Source organism: Hyla sarda, chromosome 1, assembly GCF_029499605.1.
Source record: "Hyla sarda isolate aHylSar1 chromosome 1, aHylSar1.hap1, whole genome shotgun sequence".
NCBI lineage: Eukaryota > Metazoa > Chordata > Amphibia > Anura > Hylidae > Hyla > Hyla sarda.
Window position 1 is genome coordinate 275,124,584 of NC_079189.1, and position 17,126 is coordinate 275,141,709.

The 17,126-nt window shown below is 50.4% G+C and overlaps 11 pseudogenes; all 11 read left to right on the plus strand.

Annotated features, from left to right (window-relative positions):
• The first annotated feature begins 894 nt into the window (after window positions 1-894).
• Window positions 895-1,014, plus strand: LOC130338139 (5S ribosomal RNA; annotated as a pseudogene).
• Window positions 1,015-1,683: 669 nt separating this feature from the next.
• Window positions 1,684-1,803, plus strand: LOC130350918 (5S ribosomal RNA; annotated as a pseudogene).
• Window positions 1,804-2,652: 849 nt separating this feature from the next.
• Window positions 2,653-2,772, plus strand: LOC130351846 (5S ribosomal RNA; annotated as a pseudogene).
• A 1,465-nt stretch (window positions 2,773-4,237) lies between these two features.
• LOC130351857 (5S ribosomal RNA) lies at window positions 4,238-4,357 on the plus strand (annotated as a pseudogene).
• Window positions 4,358-6,225: 1,868 nt separating this feature from the next.
• LOC130352970 (5S ribosomal RNA) lies at window positions 6,226-6,345 on the plus strand (annotated as a pseudogene).
• A 2,257-nt stretch (window positions 6,346-8,602) lies between these two features.
• On the plus strand, window positions 8,603-8,722 carry LOC130325837 (5S ribosomal RNA; annotated as a pseudogene).
• Window positions 8,723-10,971: 2,249 nt separating this feature from the next.
• On the plus strand, window positions 10,972-11,091 carry LOC130314676 (5S ribosomal RNA; annotated as a pseudogene).
• A 2,670-nt stretch (window positions 11,092-13,761) lies between these two features.
• Window positions 13,762-13,881, plus strand: LOC130351880 (5S ribosomal RNA; annotated as a pseudogene).
• Window positions 13,882-15,162: 1,281 nt separating this feature from the next.
• Window positions 15,163-15,282, plus strand: LOC130352639 (5S ribosomal RNA; annotated as a pseudogene).
• Window positions 15,283-15,364: 82 nt separating this feature from the next.
• On the plus strand, window positions 15,365-15,484 carry LOC130314685 (5S ribosomal RNA; annotated as a pseudogene).
• Window positions 15,485-16,172: 688 nt separating this feature from the next.
• LOC130352294 (5S ribosomal RNA) lies at window positions 16,173-16,292 on the plus strand (annotated as a pseudogene).
• The last annotated feature ends 834 nt before the right edge of the window (window positions 16,293-17,126 follow it).

Sequence of the window (17,126 nt, forward strand, 5' to 3'; positions counted from 1 at the left end):
TGACATTTTAATCTGTTGCCGCCTTCCGCTCCGATTCGAAAAAGGATTTATTGATGCTTAAATGCACAGTATAAAGGGCATGAAGCTGTTAATGGCCATCCTAAGCTGAACGCGCCTGCTCTCGTCAGATTGCAGACTGCTAAACAGCGTAGGGCCCGGTAAGTACCAGCATGGGAGACTGGCTGAGAATCTCAGGTGTTGTTGACATTTTGCTCTGTAGCTTTGTAGACATTTTGCTCCGATTCCAAAAAGGATTTATTGATGCTTAAATCCACAATATACAGGGTGTGAAGCCGTCTACGGCTATCCTAAGCTGAATGCGCCTGTTCTTGTCAGATCGCAGACTGCTGCCCGGCAAGTACGGGCATGGGAGACTGGCTGGCAATCCAAGGTGCTATTGACATTTTGATCTGTTGCCGCCTTACTCTCCGATTAAAAAAAATATTTATTGATGCTTAAATCAACAGTATACAAGGCGTGAAGATGTCAACGGCCATCCTAAGCTGAACGCGCCTGCTCTTGTCAGATCGCAGACTGCTTCCCAGCTTAGGGCCCGGTAAGTACTGGCATGGGAGACTGGCTGGGAATCCCAGGTGCCGTTGACATTTTGCTCTATTGCTGCCTTCCGCTCCGATTCCGAAAATAATTTATTGATGCTTAAATCCACAGTATACAAGGTGTGAAGCTGTCGACGGCCATCCTAAGCTTAACGCGCCTGCTCTCGTCAGATCGCAGACTGGTACAGATCTTAGGGCCCGGTAAGTACCGGCATGGGACACTGGCTGGGAATCCCGGCTGCCGTTGACATTTTGCTCTGTTGCCGCCTTCCGTTCCGTTCCGATTCCGAAAAGGTTTTATTGATGCTTAAATGCACAGTATAAAGGGCGAGAAGCTGTCAACGGCCATCCTAAGCTGAACTCGCCTGCTCTCGTCAGATCGCAGACTGCTACCCAGCTTAGGGCCCGGTAAGTACCAGCATGGGAGACTGGCTGGGAATCCCAGGTGTCGTTGACATTTTGCTCTGTTGCCGCCTTTCGCTCCGATTCCGAAAAGGATTTATTGATGCTTAAATCCACAGTATACAGGTTGTGAAAATGTCTACGGCCATCCTAAGCTGAATGCGCCTGTTCTTGTCAGATCGCAGACTGCTACCCAGCTTCGGGCCTGGTAAGTACCGGCATGGGAGGCTGGCTGGGAATCCTGGGAGCAGTTGACATTTTGCTCTGTTTCTGCTCCGATTCCGAAAATTATTTATTGATGCTTAAATCCACAGTATACAAAATGTGAAGCGTACAACGGCCATCCTAAGCTGAACACGCCTGCTCTCGTCAGATCGCAGACTGCTACCCAGCTTAGGGCCCGGTAAGTACCAGCATGGGAGACTGGCTGGGAATCCCAGGTGTTGTTGACATTTTGCTCTGTAACCGCCTTCCGCTTCGATTCCGAAAAGGATTTATTGATGCTTAAATCCACAGTATACAGGGTGTGAAGCCGTCTACGGCTATCCTAAGCTGAATGTGCCTGTTCTTGTCAGATCGCAGACTGCTGCCCGGCAAGTACGGGCATGGGTGACTGGCTGGCAATCCAAGGTGCTATTGACATTTTGCTCTGTTGCCGCCTTACTCTCCGATTCCGAAAAGGATTTATTGATGCTTAAATGCACAGTATAAAAAGCATGAAGCTGTCAATGGCCATCCTAAGCTGAACGCGCCTGCTCTCGTCAGATCGCAGACTGCTACCCAGCTTAGGGCCCGGTAAGTACTGGCATGGGAGACTGGCTGGGAATCCCTGGTGCCGTTGACATTTTGCTCTATTGCTGCCTTCCGCTCCGATTCCGAAAATAATTTATTGATGCTTAAATCCACAGTATACAAGGTGTGAAGCTGCTGACGGCCATCCAAAGCTTATTTATGCCTAAATGCACAGTATAAAGGGCGAGAAGCTGTCAACGGCCATCCTAAGCTGAACGCGCCTGCTCTCGTCAGATCGCCGCCTTCCGCTCCGATTCGGAAAAGGATTTATTGATGCTTAAATCCACAATACACAGGGTGTGAAGCTGTCAACGGCCATCCTAAGCCTGAACGTGCCTGCTCTCCTCAGATCGCAGACTGCTGCCCGGCAGTTACCGGCATGGGAGGCTGGCTGGCAATCCAAGGTGCCATTGACATTTTGCTCTGTTGCCACCTTCCTCTCCGATTAAAACATTTTTTATTGATGCTTAAATCCACAATATACAAGGCGTGAAGATGTCAATGGCCATCCTAAGCTGAACGCGCCTGCTCTCGTCAGATCGCAGACTGCTACCCAGCTTAGGGCCCAGTAAGTACCGGCATGGGAGACTGGCTGGGAATACCGGGTGCAGTTGACATTTTGCTCTGTTGCCGCCTTCCATTCCGTTTCCGAAAAGGATTTATTGATGCTTAAATGCACAGTATAAAAAGCATGAAGCTGTCAATGGCCATCCTAAGCTGAACGCGCCTGCTCTCGTCAGATCGCAGACTGGTACAGATCTTAGGGCCCGGTAAGTACCGGCATGGGACACTGGCTGGGAATCCCGGCTGCCGTTGACATTTTGCTCTGTTGCCGCCTTCCGTTCCGATTCCGAAAAGGATTTATTGATGCTTAAATGCACAGTATACAAAATGAGAAGCTGTCAACGGCCATCCTAAGCTGAACGCGCCTGCTCTCGTCAGATCGCAGACTGCTACCCAGCTTAGGGCCTGGTAAGTACCAGCATGGGAGACTGGCTGGGAATCCCGGGTGCAGTTGACATTTTAATCTGTTGCCGCCTTCCGCTCCTATTCGGAAAAGGATTTATTGATGCTTAAATGCACAGTATAAAGGGCGTGAAGCTGTTAACGGACATCCTAAGCTGAACGCGCCTGCTCTCGTCAGATCGCAGACTGCTACCTAGCTTAGGGCCCGGTAAGTACCAGCATGGGAGACTGGCTGGGAATCTCAGGTGTTGTTGACATTTTGCTCTGTAGCTCTGTAGACATTTTGCTCCGATTCCGAAAAGGATTTATTAAATCCACAATATACAGGGTGTGAAGCCGTCTACGGCTATCCTAAGCTGAATGTGCCTGTTCTTGTCAGATCGCAGACTGCTGCCCGGCAAGTTCGGGCATGGGAGACTGGCTGGCAATCCAAGGTGCTATTGACATTTTGATCTGTTGCCGCCTTCCTCTCCGATTAAAAAAAATATTTATTGATGCTTAAATCCACAGTATACAAAGAGTGAAGATGTCAACGGCCATCCTAAGCTGAACGCGCCTGCTCTCGTCAGATCGCACACTGCTACCCAGCTTAGGGCCCGGTAAGTACTGGCATGGGAGACTGGCTGGGAATCCCGGGTGCCGTTGATATTTTGCTCTATTGCTGCCTTCCGCTCCGATTCCGAAAATAATTTATTGATGCTTAAATCCACAGTATACAAGGTGTGAAGCTGTCGACGGCCATCCTAAGCTTAACGCGCCTGCTCTCGTCAGATCGCAGACTGGTACAGATCTTAGGGCCCGGTAAGTTCCGGCATGGGACACTGGCTGGGAATCCCGGCTGCCGTTGACATTTTGCTCTGTTGCCGCCTTCCGTTCCAATTCCGAAAAGGATTTATTGATGCCTAAATGCACAGTATAAAGGGCGAGAAGCTGTCAACGGCCATCCTAAGCTGAATGCGCCTCTTCTCGTCAGATCGCAGACTGCTACCCAGATTCGGGCCTGGTAAGTACCAGCATGGGAGACTGGCTGGGAATCCCGGGTGCAGTTGACATTTTGCTCTGTTTCTCCTCCGATTCAGAATTTTTTTTATTGATGCTTAAATCCACAGTATACAAAGTGTGAAGCTGTCAACGGCCATCCTAAGCTGAACGTGCCTGCTCTCGTCAGATCGCAGACTGCTACCCAGCTTAGGGCCTGGTAAGTACCAGCATGGGAGACTGGCTGGGAATCCCAGGTGCAGTTGACATTTTAATCTGTTGCCGCCTTCCGCTCCGATTCGGAAAAGGATTTATTGATGCTTAAATCCACAACATACAGGGTGTGAAGCTGTCAACGGCCATCCTAAGCCTGAACGTGCCTGCTCTCCTCAGATCGCAGACTGTTGCCCGGCAGTTACCGGCATGGGAGACTGGCTGGCAATACAAGGTGCCATTGACATTTTGCTCCGTTGCCGCCTTCCTCTCCGATTAATAAAAATATTTATTGATGCTTAAATCCACAATATACAGGGCGTGAAGCTGTCAACGGCCATCCTAAGCTGAACGCGCCTGCTCTCGTCAGATCGCAGACTGCTACCCAGCTTAGGGCCTGGTAAGTACCAGCATGGGAGACTGGCTGGGAATCCCGGGTGCAGTTGACATTTTAATCTGTTGCCGCCTTCCGCTCCGATTCGGAAAAGGATTTATTGATGCTTAAATCCACAATATACAGGGTGTGAAGCTGTCAACGGCCATCCTAAGCCTGAACGTGCCTGCTCTCCTCAGATCGCTGACTGCTGCCCGGCAGTTACCGTCATGGGAGACTGGCTGGCAATCCAAGGTGCCATTGACATTTTGCTCTGTTGCCGCCTTCCTCTCCGGTTAAAAAAATATTTATTGATGTTTAAATCCACAATATACAAGGCGTGAAGATGTCAACGGCCATCCTAAGCTGAACGCGCCTGCTCTCGTCAGATCGCAGACTGCTACCCAGCTTAGGGCCCAGTAAGTACCGGCATGGGACACTGGCTGGGAATCCCGGCTGCCGTTGACATTTTGCTCTGTTTCCGCCTTCCGTTCCGATTCCGCAAAGGATTTATTGATGCTTAAATCCACAGTATACAAAGTGTGAAGCTGTCAATGGCCATCCTAAGCTGAACGCGCCTGCTCTCGTCAGATCGCAGACTGCTACCCAGCTTAGGGCCTGGTAAGTACCAGCATGGGAGACTGGCTGGGAATCCCGGGTGCAATTGACATTTTAATCTGTTGCCGCCTTCCGCTCCGATTCGGAAAAGGATTTATTGATGCTTAAATGCACAGTATAAAGGGCGTGAAGCTGTCAACGGCCATCCTAAGCTAAACGCGCCTGCTCTCGTCAGATCGCAGACTGCTACCCAGCTTAGGGCCCGGTAAGTACCAGCATGGGAGACTGGCTGGGAATCTCAGGTGTTGTTGACATTTTGCTCTGTAGCTCTGTAGACATTTTGCTCCGATTCCGAAAAGGATTTATTAAATCCACAATATACAGGGTGTGAAGCCGTCTACGGCTATCCTAAGCTGAATGAGCCTGTTCTTGTCAGATCGCAGAGTGCTGCCCGGCAAGTACGGGCATGGGAGACTGGCTGGCAATCCAAGGTGCTATTGACATTTTGATCTGTTGCCGCCTTCCTCTCCGATTAAAAAAAATATTTATTGATGCTTAAATCCACAGTATACAAAGAGTGAAGATGTCAACGGCCATCCTAAGCTGAACGCGCCTGCTCTCGTCAGATCGCAGACTGCTACCCAGCTTAGGGCCCGGTAAGTACTGGCATGGGAGACTGGCTGGGAATCCCGTGTGCCGTTGATATTTTGCTCTATTGCTGCCTTCCGCTCCGATTCCGAAAATAATTTATTGATGCTTAAATCCACAGTATACAAGGTGTGAAGCTGTCGACGGCCATCCTAAGCTTAACGCGCCTGCTCTCGTCAGATCGCAGACTGGTACAGATCTTAGGGCCCGGTAAGTTCCGGCATGGGACACTGGCTGGGAATCCCGGCTGCCGTTGACATTTTGCTCTGTTGCCGCCTTCCGTTCCAATTCCGAAAAGGATTTATTGATGCCTAAATGCACAGTATAAAGGGCGAGAATCTGTCAACGGCCAGCCTAAGCTGAATGCGCCTGTTCTTGTCAGATCGCAGACTGCTACCCAGCTTCGGGCCTGGTAAGTACCAGCATGGGAGACTGGCTAGGAATCCCGGGTGCAGTTGACATTTTGCTCTGTTTCCCCTCCGATTCCGATTTTTTTTTATTGATGCTTAAATCCACAGTATACAAAGTGTGAAGCTGTCAACGGCCATCCTAACCTGAACGTGCCTCCTCTCGTCAGATCGCAGACTGCTACCCAGCTTAGGGCCCGGTAAGTACTGGCATGGGAGACTGGCTGGGAATCCCGGGTGCCGTTGATATTTTGCTCTATTGCTGCCTTCCGCTCCGATTCCGAAAATAATTTATTGATGCTTAAATCCACAGCATACAAGGTGTGAAGCTGTCGACGGCCATCCTAAGCTTAACGCGCCTGCTCTCGTCAGATCGCAGACTGCTACCCAGCTTAGGGCCCGGTAAGTACTGGCATGGGAGACTGGCTGGGAATCCCGGGTGCCGTTGATATTTTGCTCTATTGCTGCCTTCCGCTCCGATTCCGAAAATAATTTATTGATGCTTAAATCCACAGCATACAAGGTGTGAAGCTGTCGACGGCCATCCTAAGCTTAACGCGCCTGCTCTCGTCAGATCGCAGACTGGTACAGATCTTAGGGCCCGGTAAGTTCCGGCATGGGACACTGGCTGGGAATCCCGGCTGCCGTTGACATTTTGCTCTGTTGCCGCCTTCCGTTCCAATTCCGAAAAGGATTTATTGATGCCTAAATGCACAGTATAAAGGGCGAGAATCTGTCAACGGCCATCCTAAGCTGAATGCGCCTGTTCTCGTCAGATCGCAGACTGCTACCCAGCTTCGGGCCTGGTAAGTACCAGCATGGGAGACTGGCTGGGAATCCCGGGTGCAGTTGACATTTTGCTCTGTTTCCCCTCCGATTCCGAATTTTTTTTATTGATGCTTAAATCCACAGTATACAAAGTGTGAAGCTGTCAACGGCCATCCTAAGCTGAACGTGCCTGCTCTCGTCAGATCGCAGACTGCTACCCAGCTTAGGGCCTGGTAAGTACCAGCATGGGAGACTGGCTGGGAATCCCGGGTGCAGTTGACATTTTAATCTGTTGCCGCCTTCCGCTCCTATTCGGAAAAGGATTTATTGATGCTTAAATGCACAGTATAAAGGGCGTGAAGCTGTTAACGGACATCCTAAGCTGAACGCGCCTGCTCTCGTCAGATCGCAGACTGCTACCCAGCTTAGGGCCTGGTAAGTACCAGCATGGGAGACTGGCTGGGAATCCCAGGTGCAGTTGACATTTTAATCTGTTGCCGCCTTCCGCTCCGATTCGGAAAAGGATTTATTGATGCTTAAATCCACAATATACAGGGTGTGAAGCTGTCAACGGCCATCCTAAGCCTGAACGTGTCTGCTCTCCTCAGATCGCAGACTATTGCCCGGCAGTTACCGGCATGGGAGACTGGCTGGCAATACAAGGTGCCATTGACATTTTGCTCCGTTGCCGCCTTCCTCTCCGATTAATAAAAATATTTATTGATGCTTAAATCCACAATATACAGGGCGTGAAGCTGTCAACGGCCATCCTAAGCTGAACGCGCCTGCTCTTGTCAGATCGCAGACTGCTACCCAGCTTAGGGCCTGGTAAGTACCAGCATGGGAGACTGGCTGGGAATCCCGGGTGCAGTTGACATTTTAATCTGTTGCCGCCTTCCGCTCCGATTCGGAAAAGGATTTATTGATGCTTAAATCCATAATATACAGGGTGTGAAGCTGTCAACGGCCATCCTAAGCCTGAACGTGCCTGCTCTCCTCAGATCGCAGACTGCTGCCCGGCAGTTACCGTCATGGGAGACTGGCTGGCAATCCAAGGTGCCATTGACATTTTGCTCTGTTGCCGCCTTCCTCTCCGGTTAAAAAAATATTTATTGATGTTTAAATCCACAATATACAAGGCGTGAAGATGTCAACGGCCATCCTAAGCTGAACGCGCCTGCTCTCGTCAGATCGCAGACTGCTACCCAGCTTAGGGCCCAGTAAGTACCGGCATGGGACACTGGCTGGGAATCCCGGCTGCCGTTGACATTTTGCTCTGTTTCCGCCTTCCGCTTCCGCAAAGGATTTATTGATGCTTAAATCCACAGTATACAAAGTGTGAAGCTGTCAATGGCCATCCTAAGCTGAACGCGCCTGCTCTCGTCAGATCGCAGACTGCTACCCAGCTTAGGGCCTGGTAAGTACCAGCATGGGAGACTGGCTGGGAATCCCGGGTGCAGTTGACATTTTAATCTGTTGCCGCCTTCCGCTCCGATTCGGAAAAGGATTTATTGATGCTTAAATGCACAGTATAAAGGGCGTGAAGCTGTCAACGGCCATCCTAAGCTAAACGCGCCTGCTCTCGTCAGATCGCAGACTGCTACCCAGCTTAGGGCCCGGTAAGTACCAGCATGGGAGACTGGCTGGGAATCCCAGGTGTTGTTGACATTTTGCTCTGTAACCGCCTTCCGCTTCGATTCCGAAAAGGATTTATTGATGCTTAAATCCACAGTATACAGGGTGTGAAGCCGTCTACGGCTATCCTAAGCTGAATGTGCCTGTTCTTGTCAGATCGCAGACTGCTGCCCGGCAAGTACGGGCATGGGTGACTGGCTGGCAATCCAAGGTGCTATTGACATTTTGCTCTGTTGCCGCCTTACTCTCCGATTCCGAAAAGGATTTATTGATGCTTAAATGCACAGTATAAAAAGCATGAAGCTGTCAATGGCCATCCTAAGCTGAACGCGCCTGCTCTCGTCAGATCGCAGACTGCTACCCAGCTTAGGGCCCGGTAAGTACTGGCATGGGAGACTGGCTAGGAATCCCAGGTGCCGTTGACATTTTGCTCTATTGCTGCCTTCCGCTCCGATTCCGAAAATAATTTATTGATGCTTAAATCCACAGTATACAAGGTGTGAAGCTGTTGACGGCCATCCAAAGCTTATTTATGCCTAAATGCACAGTATAAAGGGCGAGAAGCTGTCAACGGCCATCCTAAGCTGAACGCGCCTGCTCTCGTCACATCGCCGCCTTCCGCTCCGATTCGGAAAAGGATTTATTGATGCTTAAATCCACAATACACAGGGTGTGAAGCTGTCAACGGCCATCCTAAGCCTGAACGTGCCTGCTCTCCTCAGATCGCAGACTGCTGCCCGGCAGTTACCGGCATGGGAGGCTGGCTGGCAATCCAAGGTGCCATTGACATTTTGCTCTGTTGCCACCTTCCTCTCCGATTAAAAAATTATTTATTGATGCTTAAATCCACAATATACAAGGCGTGAAGATGTCAATGGCCATCCTAAGCTGAACGCGCCTGCTCTCGTCAGATCGCAGACTGCTACCCAGCTTAGGGCCCAGTAAGTACCGGCATGGGAGACTGGCTGGGAATACCGGGTGCAGTTGACATTTTGCTCTGTTGCCGCCTTCCATTCCGTTTCCGAAAAGGATTTATTGATGCTTAAATGCACAGTATAAAAAGCATGAAGCTGTCAATGGCCATCCTAAGCTGAACGCGCCTGCTCTCGTCAGATCGCAGACTGCTACCCAGCTTAGGGCCTGGTAAGTACCAGCATGGGAGACTGGCTGGGAATCCCGGGTGCAGTTGACATTTTAATCTGTTGCTGCCTTCCGCTCCGATTCGGAAAAGGATTTATTGATGCTTAAATCCACAATACACAGGGTGTGAAGCTGTCAACGGCCATCCTAAGCCTGAACGTGCCTGCTCTCCTCAGATCGCAGACTGCTGCCCGGCAGTTACCAGCATGGGAGACTGGCTGGCAATCCAAGGTGCCATTGACATTTTGCTCTGTTGCCGCCTTCCTCTCCGATTAATAAAAATATTTATTGATGCTTAAATCCACAATATACAAGGCGTGAAGATGTCAACGGCCATCCTAAGCTGAACGCGCTTGCTCTCGTCAGATCGCAGACTGCTACCCAGCTTAGGGCCCAGTAATTACCGGCATGGGAGACTGGCTGGGAATCCCGGGTGCAGTTTACATTATGCTCTGTTGCCGCCTTCCGTTCCGAACCGAAAAGGATTTATTGATGCTTAAATGAACAGTATAAAAAGCATGAAGCTGTCAATGGCCATCCTAAGCTGAACGCGCCTGCTCTCGTCAGATCGCAGACTGCTACCCAGCTAAGGGCACAGTAAGTACCAGCATGGGAGACTGGCTGGGAATCCCGGGTGCAGTTGACATTTTAATCTGTTGCCGCCTTCCGCTCCGATTCCGAAAAGGATTTATTGATGCTTAAATGCACAGTATAAAAAGCATGAAGCTTTCAATGGCCATCCTAAGCTGAACGCGCCTGCTCTCGTCAGATCGCAGACTGCTCTAGCTTAGGGCCTGGTAGGTACTGGCATGGGAGACTGGCTGGGAATCCCGGTTGCCGTTGACATTTTGCTCTATTGCTGCCTTCCGCTCCGATTCCGAAAAGAATTTATTGATGCTTAAATCCACAGTATACAAGGTGTGAAGCTGTCGACGGCCATCCTAAGCTTAACTCGCCTGCTCTCGTCAGATCGCAGACTGGTACAGATCTTAGGGCCCGGTAAGTACCGGCATGGGACACTGGCTGGGAATCCCGGCTGCCGTTGACATTTTGCTCTGTTGCCGCCTTCCGTTCCGATTCCGAAAAGGATTTATTGATGCTTAAATGCACAGTATACAAAGTGTGAAGCTGTCAACGGCCATCCTAAGCTGAACGCGCCTGCTCTCGACAGATCGCAGACTGATACCTAGCTTAGGGCCTGGTAAGTACCAGCATGGGAAACTGGCTGGGAATCCCGGCTGCCGTTGACATTTTGCTCTGTTGCCGCCTTCCGTTCCCATTCCGAAAAGGATTTATTGATGCCTAAATGAACAGTATAAAGGGCGAGAAGCTGTCAACGGCCATCCTAAGCTGAACGCGCCTGCTCTCGTCAGATCGCAGACTGCTACCCAGCTTAGGGCCCGGTAAGTACCAGCATGGGAGACTGGCTGGGAATCCCGGGTGCAGATGACATTTTGCTCTGTTGCCGCCTTCCGTTCCGATTCCGAAAAGGATATATTGATGCTTAAATGCACAATATAAAAATCAAGAAGCCGTCAACGGCCATCCTAAGCTGAACGCGCCTGCTCTCGTCAGATCGCAGACTGCTACCCAGCTTAGGGCCCGGTAAGTACCAGCATGGGAGACTGGCTGGGAATCCCAGGTGTCGTTGACATTTTGCTCTGTTGTCGCCTTCCGTTCCGATTCCGAAAAGGATTTATTGATGCTTAAATGCACAGTATACAAAGTGTGAAGCTGTCAACGGCCATCCTAAGCTGAACGCGCCTGTTCTCGTCAGATCGCAGACTGCTAGCCAGCTTAGGGCCTGGAAAGTACCAGCATGGGAGACTGGCTGGGAATCCCGGGTGCAGTTGACAATTTAATCTGTTGCCGCCTTCCGCTTCGATTCGGAAAATTATTTATTGATGCTTAAATCCCCAATATAAAGGGGGTGAAGCTGTCAACGGCCATCCTAAGCAGAACGCGCCTGCTCTCGTCAGATTGCAGGCTGATACCCAGCTTAGGGCCTGGTAAATACCAGCATGGGAGACTGGCTGGGAATCCCAGGTGTCGTTGACATTTTGCTCTGTTGCCGCCTTACGCTCCGATTCCGAAAAGGATTTTTTGATGCTTAAATCCACAGTATACAGGGTGTGAAGATGTCTATGGCCATCCTAAGCTGAATGCGCCTGTTCTCGTCTGATCGCAGACTGCTACCCAGCTTCGGGCCTGGTAAGTACCAGCATGGGAGACTGGCTGGGAATCCCGGGTGCAGTTGCCATTTTGCTCTGTTTCTGCTCCGATTCCGAAAATTATTTATTGATGCTTAAATCCACAGTATACAAAGTGTGAAGCTGTCAACGGCCATCCTAAGCTGAACGCGCCTGCTCTCGTCAGATCGCAGACTGCTACCCAGCTTAGGGCCTGGTAAGTACCAGCATGGGAGACTGGCTGGGAATCCCAGATGCAGTTGACATTTTAATCTGTTGCCGCCTTCCGCTCCGATTCGGAAAAGGATTTATTGATGCTTAAATCCACAATACACAGGGTGTGAAGCTGTCAACGGCCATCCTAAGCCTGAACGTGCCTGCTCTCCTCAGATCGCAGACTACTGTCCGGCAGTTACCAGCATGGGTGACTGGCTGGCAATCCAAGGTGCCATTGACATTTTGCTCTGTTGCCGCCTTCCTCTCCGATTAATAAAAATATTTATTGATGCTTAAATCCACAATATACAAGGTGTGAAGATGTCAACGGCCATCCTAAGCTGAACGCGCCTGCTCTCGTCAGATCGCAGACTGCTACCCAGCTTAGGGCCCAGTAAGTACCGGCATGGGAGACTGCCTGGGAATCCCGGGTGCAGTTGACATTATGCTCTGTTGCGCCTTCTGTTCCGATTCCGAAAAGGATTTATTGATGCTTAAATGCACAGTATAAAAAGCATGAAGCTGTCAATGGCCATCCTAAGCTGAACGCGCCTGCTCTCGTCAGATCGCAGACTGCTACCCAGCTTAGGGCCCAGTAAGTACTGGCATGGGAGACTGGCTGGGAATCCCGGGTGCAGTTGAAATTTTGCTCTGTTGCCGCCTTCCGTTCCGATTCCGAAAAGGATTTATTGATGCTTAAATGCACAGTATAAAAATCATGAAGCTGTCAATGGCCATCCTAAGCTGAACGTGCCTGCTTTCGTCAGATCGCAGACTGCTACCTAGCTTAGGGCCCGGTAAGTACTGGCATGGGAGACTGGCTGGGAATCCCGGTTGCTGTTGACATTTTGCTCTATTGCTGCCTTCCGCTCCGATTCCGAAAATAATTTATTGATGCTTAAATCCACAGTATACAAGGTGTGAAGCTGTCGACGGCCATCCTAAGCTTAACGCGCCTGCTCTCGTCAGATCGCAGACTGGTACAGATCTTAGGGCCCGGTAAATACCGGCATGGGACACTGGCTGGGAATCCCGGCTGCCGTTGACATTTTGCTCTGTTGCCGCCTTCCGTTCCGATTCCGAAAAGGATTTATTGATGCTTAAATCCACAATACACAGGGTGTAAAGCTGTCAATGGCCATCCTAAGCCTGAACGTGCCTGCTCTCCTCAGTTTGCAGACTACTGCCCGGCAGTTACCGGCATGGGAGACTGACTGGCAATCCAAGGTGCCATTGACATTTTGCTCTGTTGCCGCCTTCCTCTCCGATTAATAAAAATATTTATTGATGCTTAAATTCACAATATACAAGGCGTGAAGATGTCAACGGCCATCCTAAGCTGAACGCGCCTGCTCTCGTCAGATCGCAGACTGCAACCCAGCTTAGGGCCCAGTAAGTACCGGCATGGGAGACTGGCTGGGAATCCCGGGTGCAGTTGACATTTTAATCTGTTGCCGCCTTCCGCACCGATTCGGAAAAGGATTTATTGATGCTTAAATGCACAGTATAAAGTGCGAGAAGCTGTCAACGGCCATCCTAAGCTGAACGTGCCTGCTCTCGTCAGATCGCAGACTGCTACCCAGCTTAGAGCCCGGTAAGTACCAGCATGGGAGACTGGCTGGGAATCCCAGGTGTCGTTGACATTTTGCTCTGTTGCCGCCTTACGCTCCGATTCCGAAAAGGATTTATTGATGCTTAAATCCACAGTATACAGGGTGTGAAGATGTCTACGGCCATCCTAAGCTGAATGCGCCTGTTCTCGTCAGATCGCAGACTGCTACCCAGCTTCGGGCCGGTAAGTACCAGCATGGGAGACTGGCTGGAAATCCCGGGTGCAGTTGACATTTTGCTCTGTTTCTGCTCCGATTCCGAAAATTATTTATTGATGCTTAAATCCACAGTATACAAAGCGTGAAGCTGTCAACGGCCATCCTAAGCTGAACGCGCCTGCTCTCGTCAGATCGCAGACTGCTACCCAGCTTAGGGCCTGGTAAGTACCAGCATGGGAGACTGGCTGGGAATCCCGGGTGCAGTTGACATTTTAATCTGTTGCTGCCTTCCGCTCCGATTCGGAAAAGGATTTATTGATGCTTAAATCCACAATACACAGGGTGTGAAGCTGTCAACGGCCATCCTAAGCCTGAACGTGCCTGCTCTCCTCAGATCGCAGACTGCTGCCCGGCAGTTACCAGCATGGGAGACTGGCTGGCAATCCAAGGTGCCATTGACATTTTGCTCTGTTGCCGCCTTCCTCTCCGATTAATAAAAATATTTATTGATGCTTAAATCCACAATATACAAGGCGTGAAGATGTCAACGGCCATCCTAAGCTGAACGCGCTTGCTCTCGTCAGATCGCAGACTGCTACCCAGCTTAGGGCCCAGTAATTACCGGCATGGGAGACTGGCTGGGAATCCCGGGTGCAGTTTACATTATGCTCTGTTGCCGCCTTCCGTTCCGATTCCGAAAAGGATTTATTGATGCTTAAATGCACAGTATAAAAAGCATGAAGCTGTCAATGGCCATCCTAAGCTGAACGCGCCTGCTCTCGTCAGATCGCAGACTGCTACCCAGCTAAGGGCACAGTAAGTACCAGCATGGGAGACTGGCTGGGAATCCCGGGTGCAGTTGACATTTTAATCTGTTGCCGCCTTCCGCTCCGATTCCGAAAAGGATTTATTGATGCTTAAATGCACAGTATAAAAAGCATGAAGCTTTCAATGGCCATCCTAAGCTGAACGCGCCTGCTCTCGTCAGATCGCAGACTGCTCTAGCTTAGGGCCCGGTAGGTACTGGCATGGGAGACTGGCTGGGAATCCCGGTTGCCGTTGACATTTTGCTCTATTGCTGCCTTCCGCTCCGATTCCGAAAAGAATTTATTGATGCTTAAATCCACAGTATACAAGGTGTGAAGCTGTCGACGGCCATCCTAAGCTTAACTCGCCTGCTCTCGTCAGATCGCAGACTGGTACAGATCTTAGGGCCCGGTAAGTACCGGCATGGGACACTGGCTGGGAATCCCGGCTGCCGTTGACATTTTGCTCTGTTGCCGCCTTCCGTTCCGATTCCGAAAAGGATTTATTGATGCTTAAATGCACAGTATACAAAGTGTGAAGCTGTCAACGGCCATCCTAAGCTGAACGCCCCTGCTCTCGACAGATCGCAGACTGATACATAGCTTAGGGCCTGGTAAGTACCAGCATGGGAAACTGGCTGGGAATCCCGGCTGCCGTTGACATTTTGCTCTGTTGCCGCCTTCCGTTCCCATTCCGAAAATGATTTATTGATGCCTAAATGAACAGTATAAAGGGCGAGAAGCTGTCAACGGCCATCCTAAGCTGAACGCGCCTGCTCTCGTCAGATCGCAGACTGCTACCCAGCTTAGGGCCCGGTAAGTACCAGCATGGGAGACTGGCTGGGAATCCCGGGTGCAGTTGACATTTTGCTCTGTTGCCGCCTTCCGTTCCGATTCCGAAAAGGATATATTGATGCTTAAATGCACAATATAAAAATCAAGAAGCTGTCAACGGCCATCCTAAGCTGAACGCGCCTGCTCTCGTCAGATCGCAGACTGCTACCCAGCTTAGGGCCCGGTAAGTACCAGCATGGGAGACTGGCTGGGAATCCCAGGTGTCGTTGACATTTTGCTCTGTTGCCGCCTTCCGTTCCGATTCCGAAAAGGATTTATTGATGCTTAAATGCACAGTATACAAAGTGTGAAGCTGTCAACGGCCATCCTAAGCTGAACGCGCCTGCTCTCGTCAGATCGCAGACTGCTAGCCAGCTTAGGGCCTGGAAAGTACCAGCATGGGAGACTGGCTGGGAATCCTGGGTGCAGTTGACAATTTAATCTGTTGCCGCCTTCCGCTTCGATTCGGAAAATTATTTATTGATGCTTAAATCCCCAATATAAAGGGGGTGAAGCTGTCAACGGCCATCCTAAGCAGAACGCGCCTGCTCTCGTCAGATCGCAGACTGATATCCAGCTTATGGCCTGGTAAATACCAGCATGGGAGACTGGCTGGGAATCCCAAGCGTCGTTGACATTTTGCTCTGTTGCCGCCTTACGCTCCGATTCCGAAAAGGATTTATTGATGCTTAAATCCACAGTATACAGGGTGTGAAGATGTCTATGGCCATCCTAAGCTGAATGCGCCTGTTCTCGTCAGATCGCAGACTGCTACCCAGCTTCGGGCCCGGTAAGTACCAGCATGGGAGACTGGCTGTGAATCCCAGGTGTCGTTGACATTTTGCTCTGTTGCCGCCTTCCGTTCCGATTCCGAAAAGGATTTATTGATGCTTAAATGCACAGTATACAAAGTGTGAAGCTGTCAACGGCCATCCTAAGCTGAACGCGCCTGCTCTCGTCAGATCGCAGACTGCTAGCCAGCTTAGGGCCTGGAAAGTACCAGCATGGGAGACTGGCTGGGAATCCCGGGTGCAGTTGACAATTTAATCTGTTGCCGCCTTCCGCTCCGATTCTGAAAATAATTTATTGATGCTTAAATCCACAGTATACAAGGTGTGAAGCTGTCGACGGCCATCCTAAGCTTAACGCGCCTGCTCTCGTCAGATCGCAGACTGGTACAGATCTTAGGGCCCGGTAAGTACCGGCATGGGACACTGGCTGGGAATCCCGGCTGCCGTTGACATTTTGCTCTGTTGCCGCCTTCCGTTCCGATTCCGAAAAGGATTTATTGATGCTTAAATCCACAATACACAGGGTGTAAAGCTGTCAACGGCCATTCTAAGCCTGAACGTGCCTGCTCTCCTCAGTTTGCAGACTACTGCCCGGCAGTTACCGGCATGGGAGACTGGCTGGCAATCCAAGGTGCCACTGACATTTTGCTCTGTTGCCGCCTTCCTCTCCGATTAATAAAAATATTTATTGATGCTTAAATTCACAATATACAAGACGTGAAGATGTCAACGGCCATCCTAAGCTGAACGCGCCTGCTCTCGTCAGATCGCAGACTGCAACCCAGCTTAGGGCCCAGTAAGTACCGGCATGGGAGACTGGCTGGGAATCCCGGGTGCAGTTGACATTTTAATCTGTTGCCGCCTTCCGCACCGATTCGGAAAAGGATTTATTGATGCTTAAATCCACAATATACAGGGTGCGAAGCTGTCAACGGCCATCCTAAGCCTGAACGTGCCTGCTCTCCTCAGATCGCAGACTGCTGCCCGGCAGTTACCGGCATGGGAGACTGGCTGGCAATCCAAGGTGCCATTGACATTTTGCTCTGTTGCCGCCTTCCTCTCCGATTAAAAAAATATTTATTGA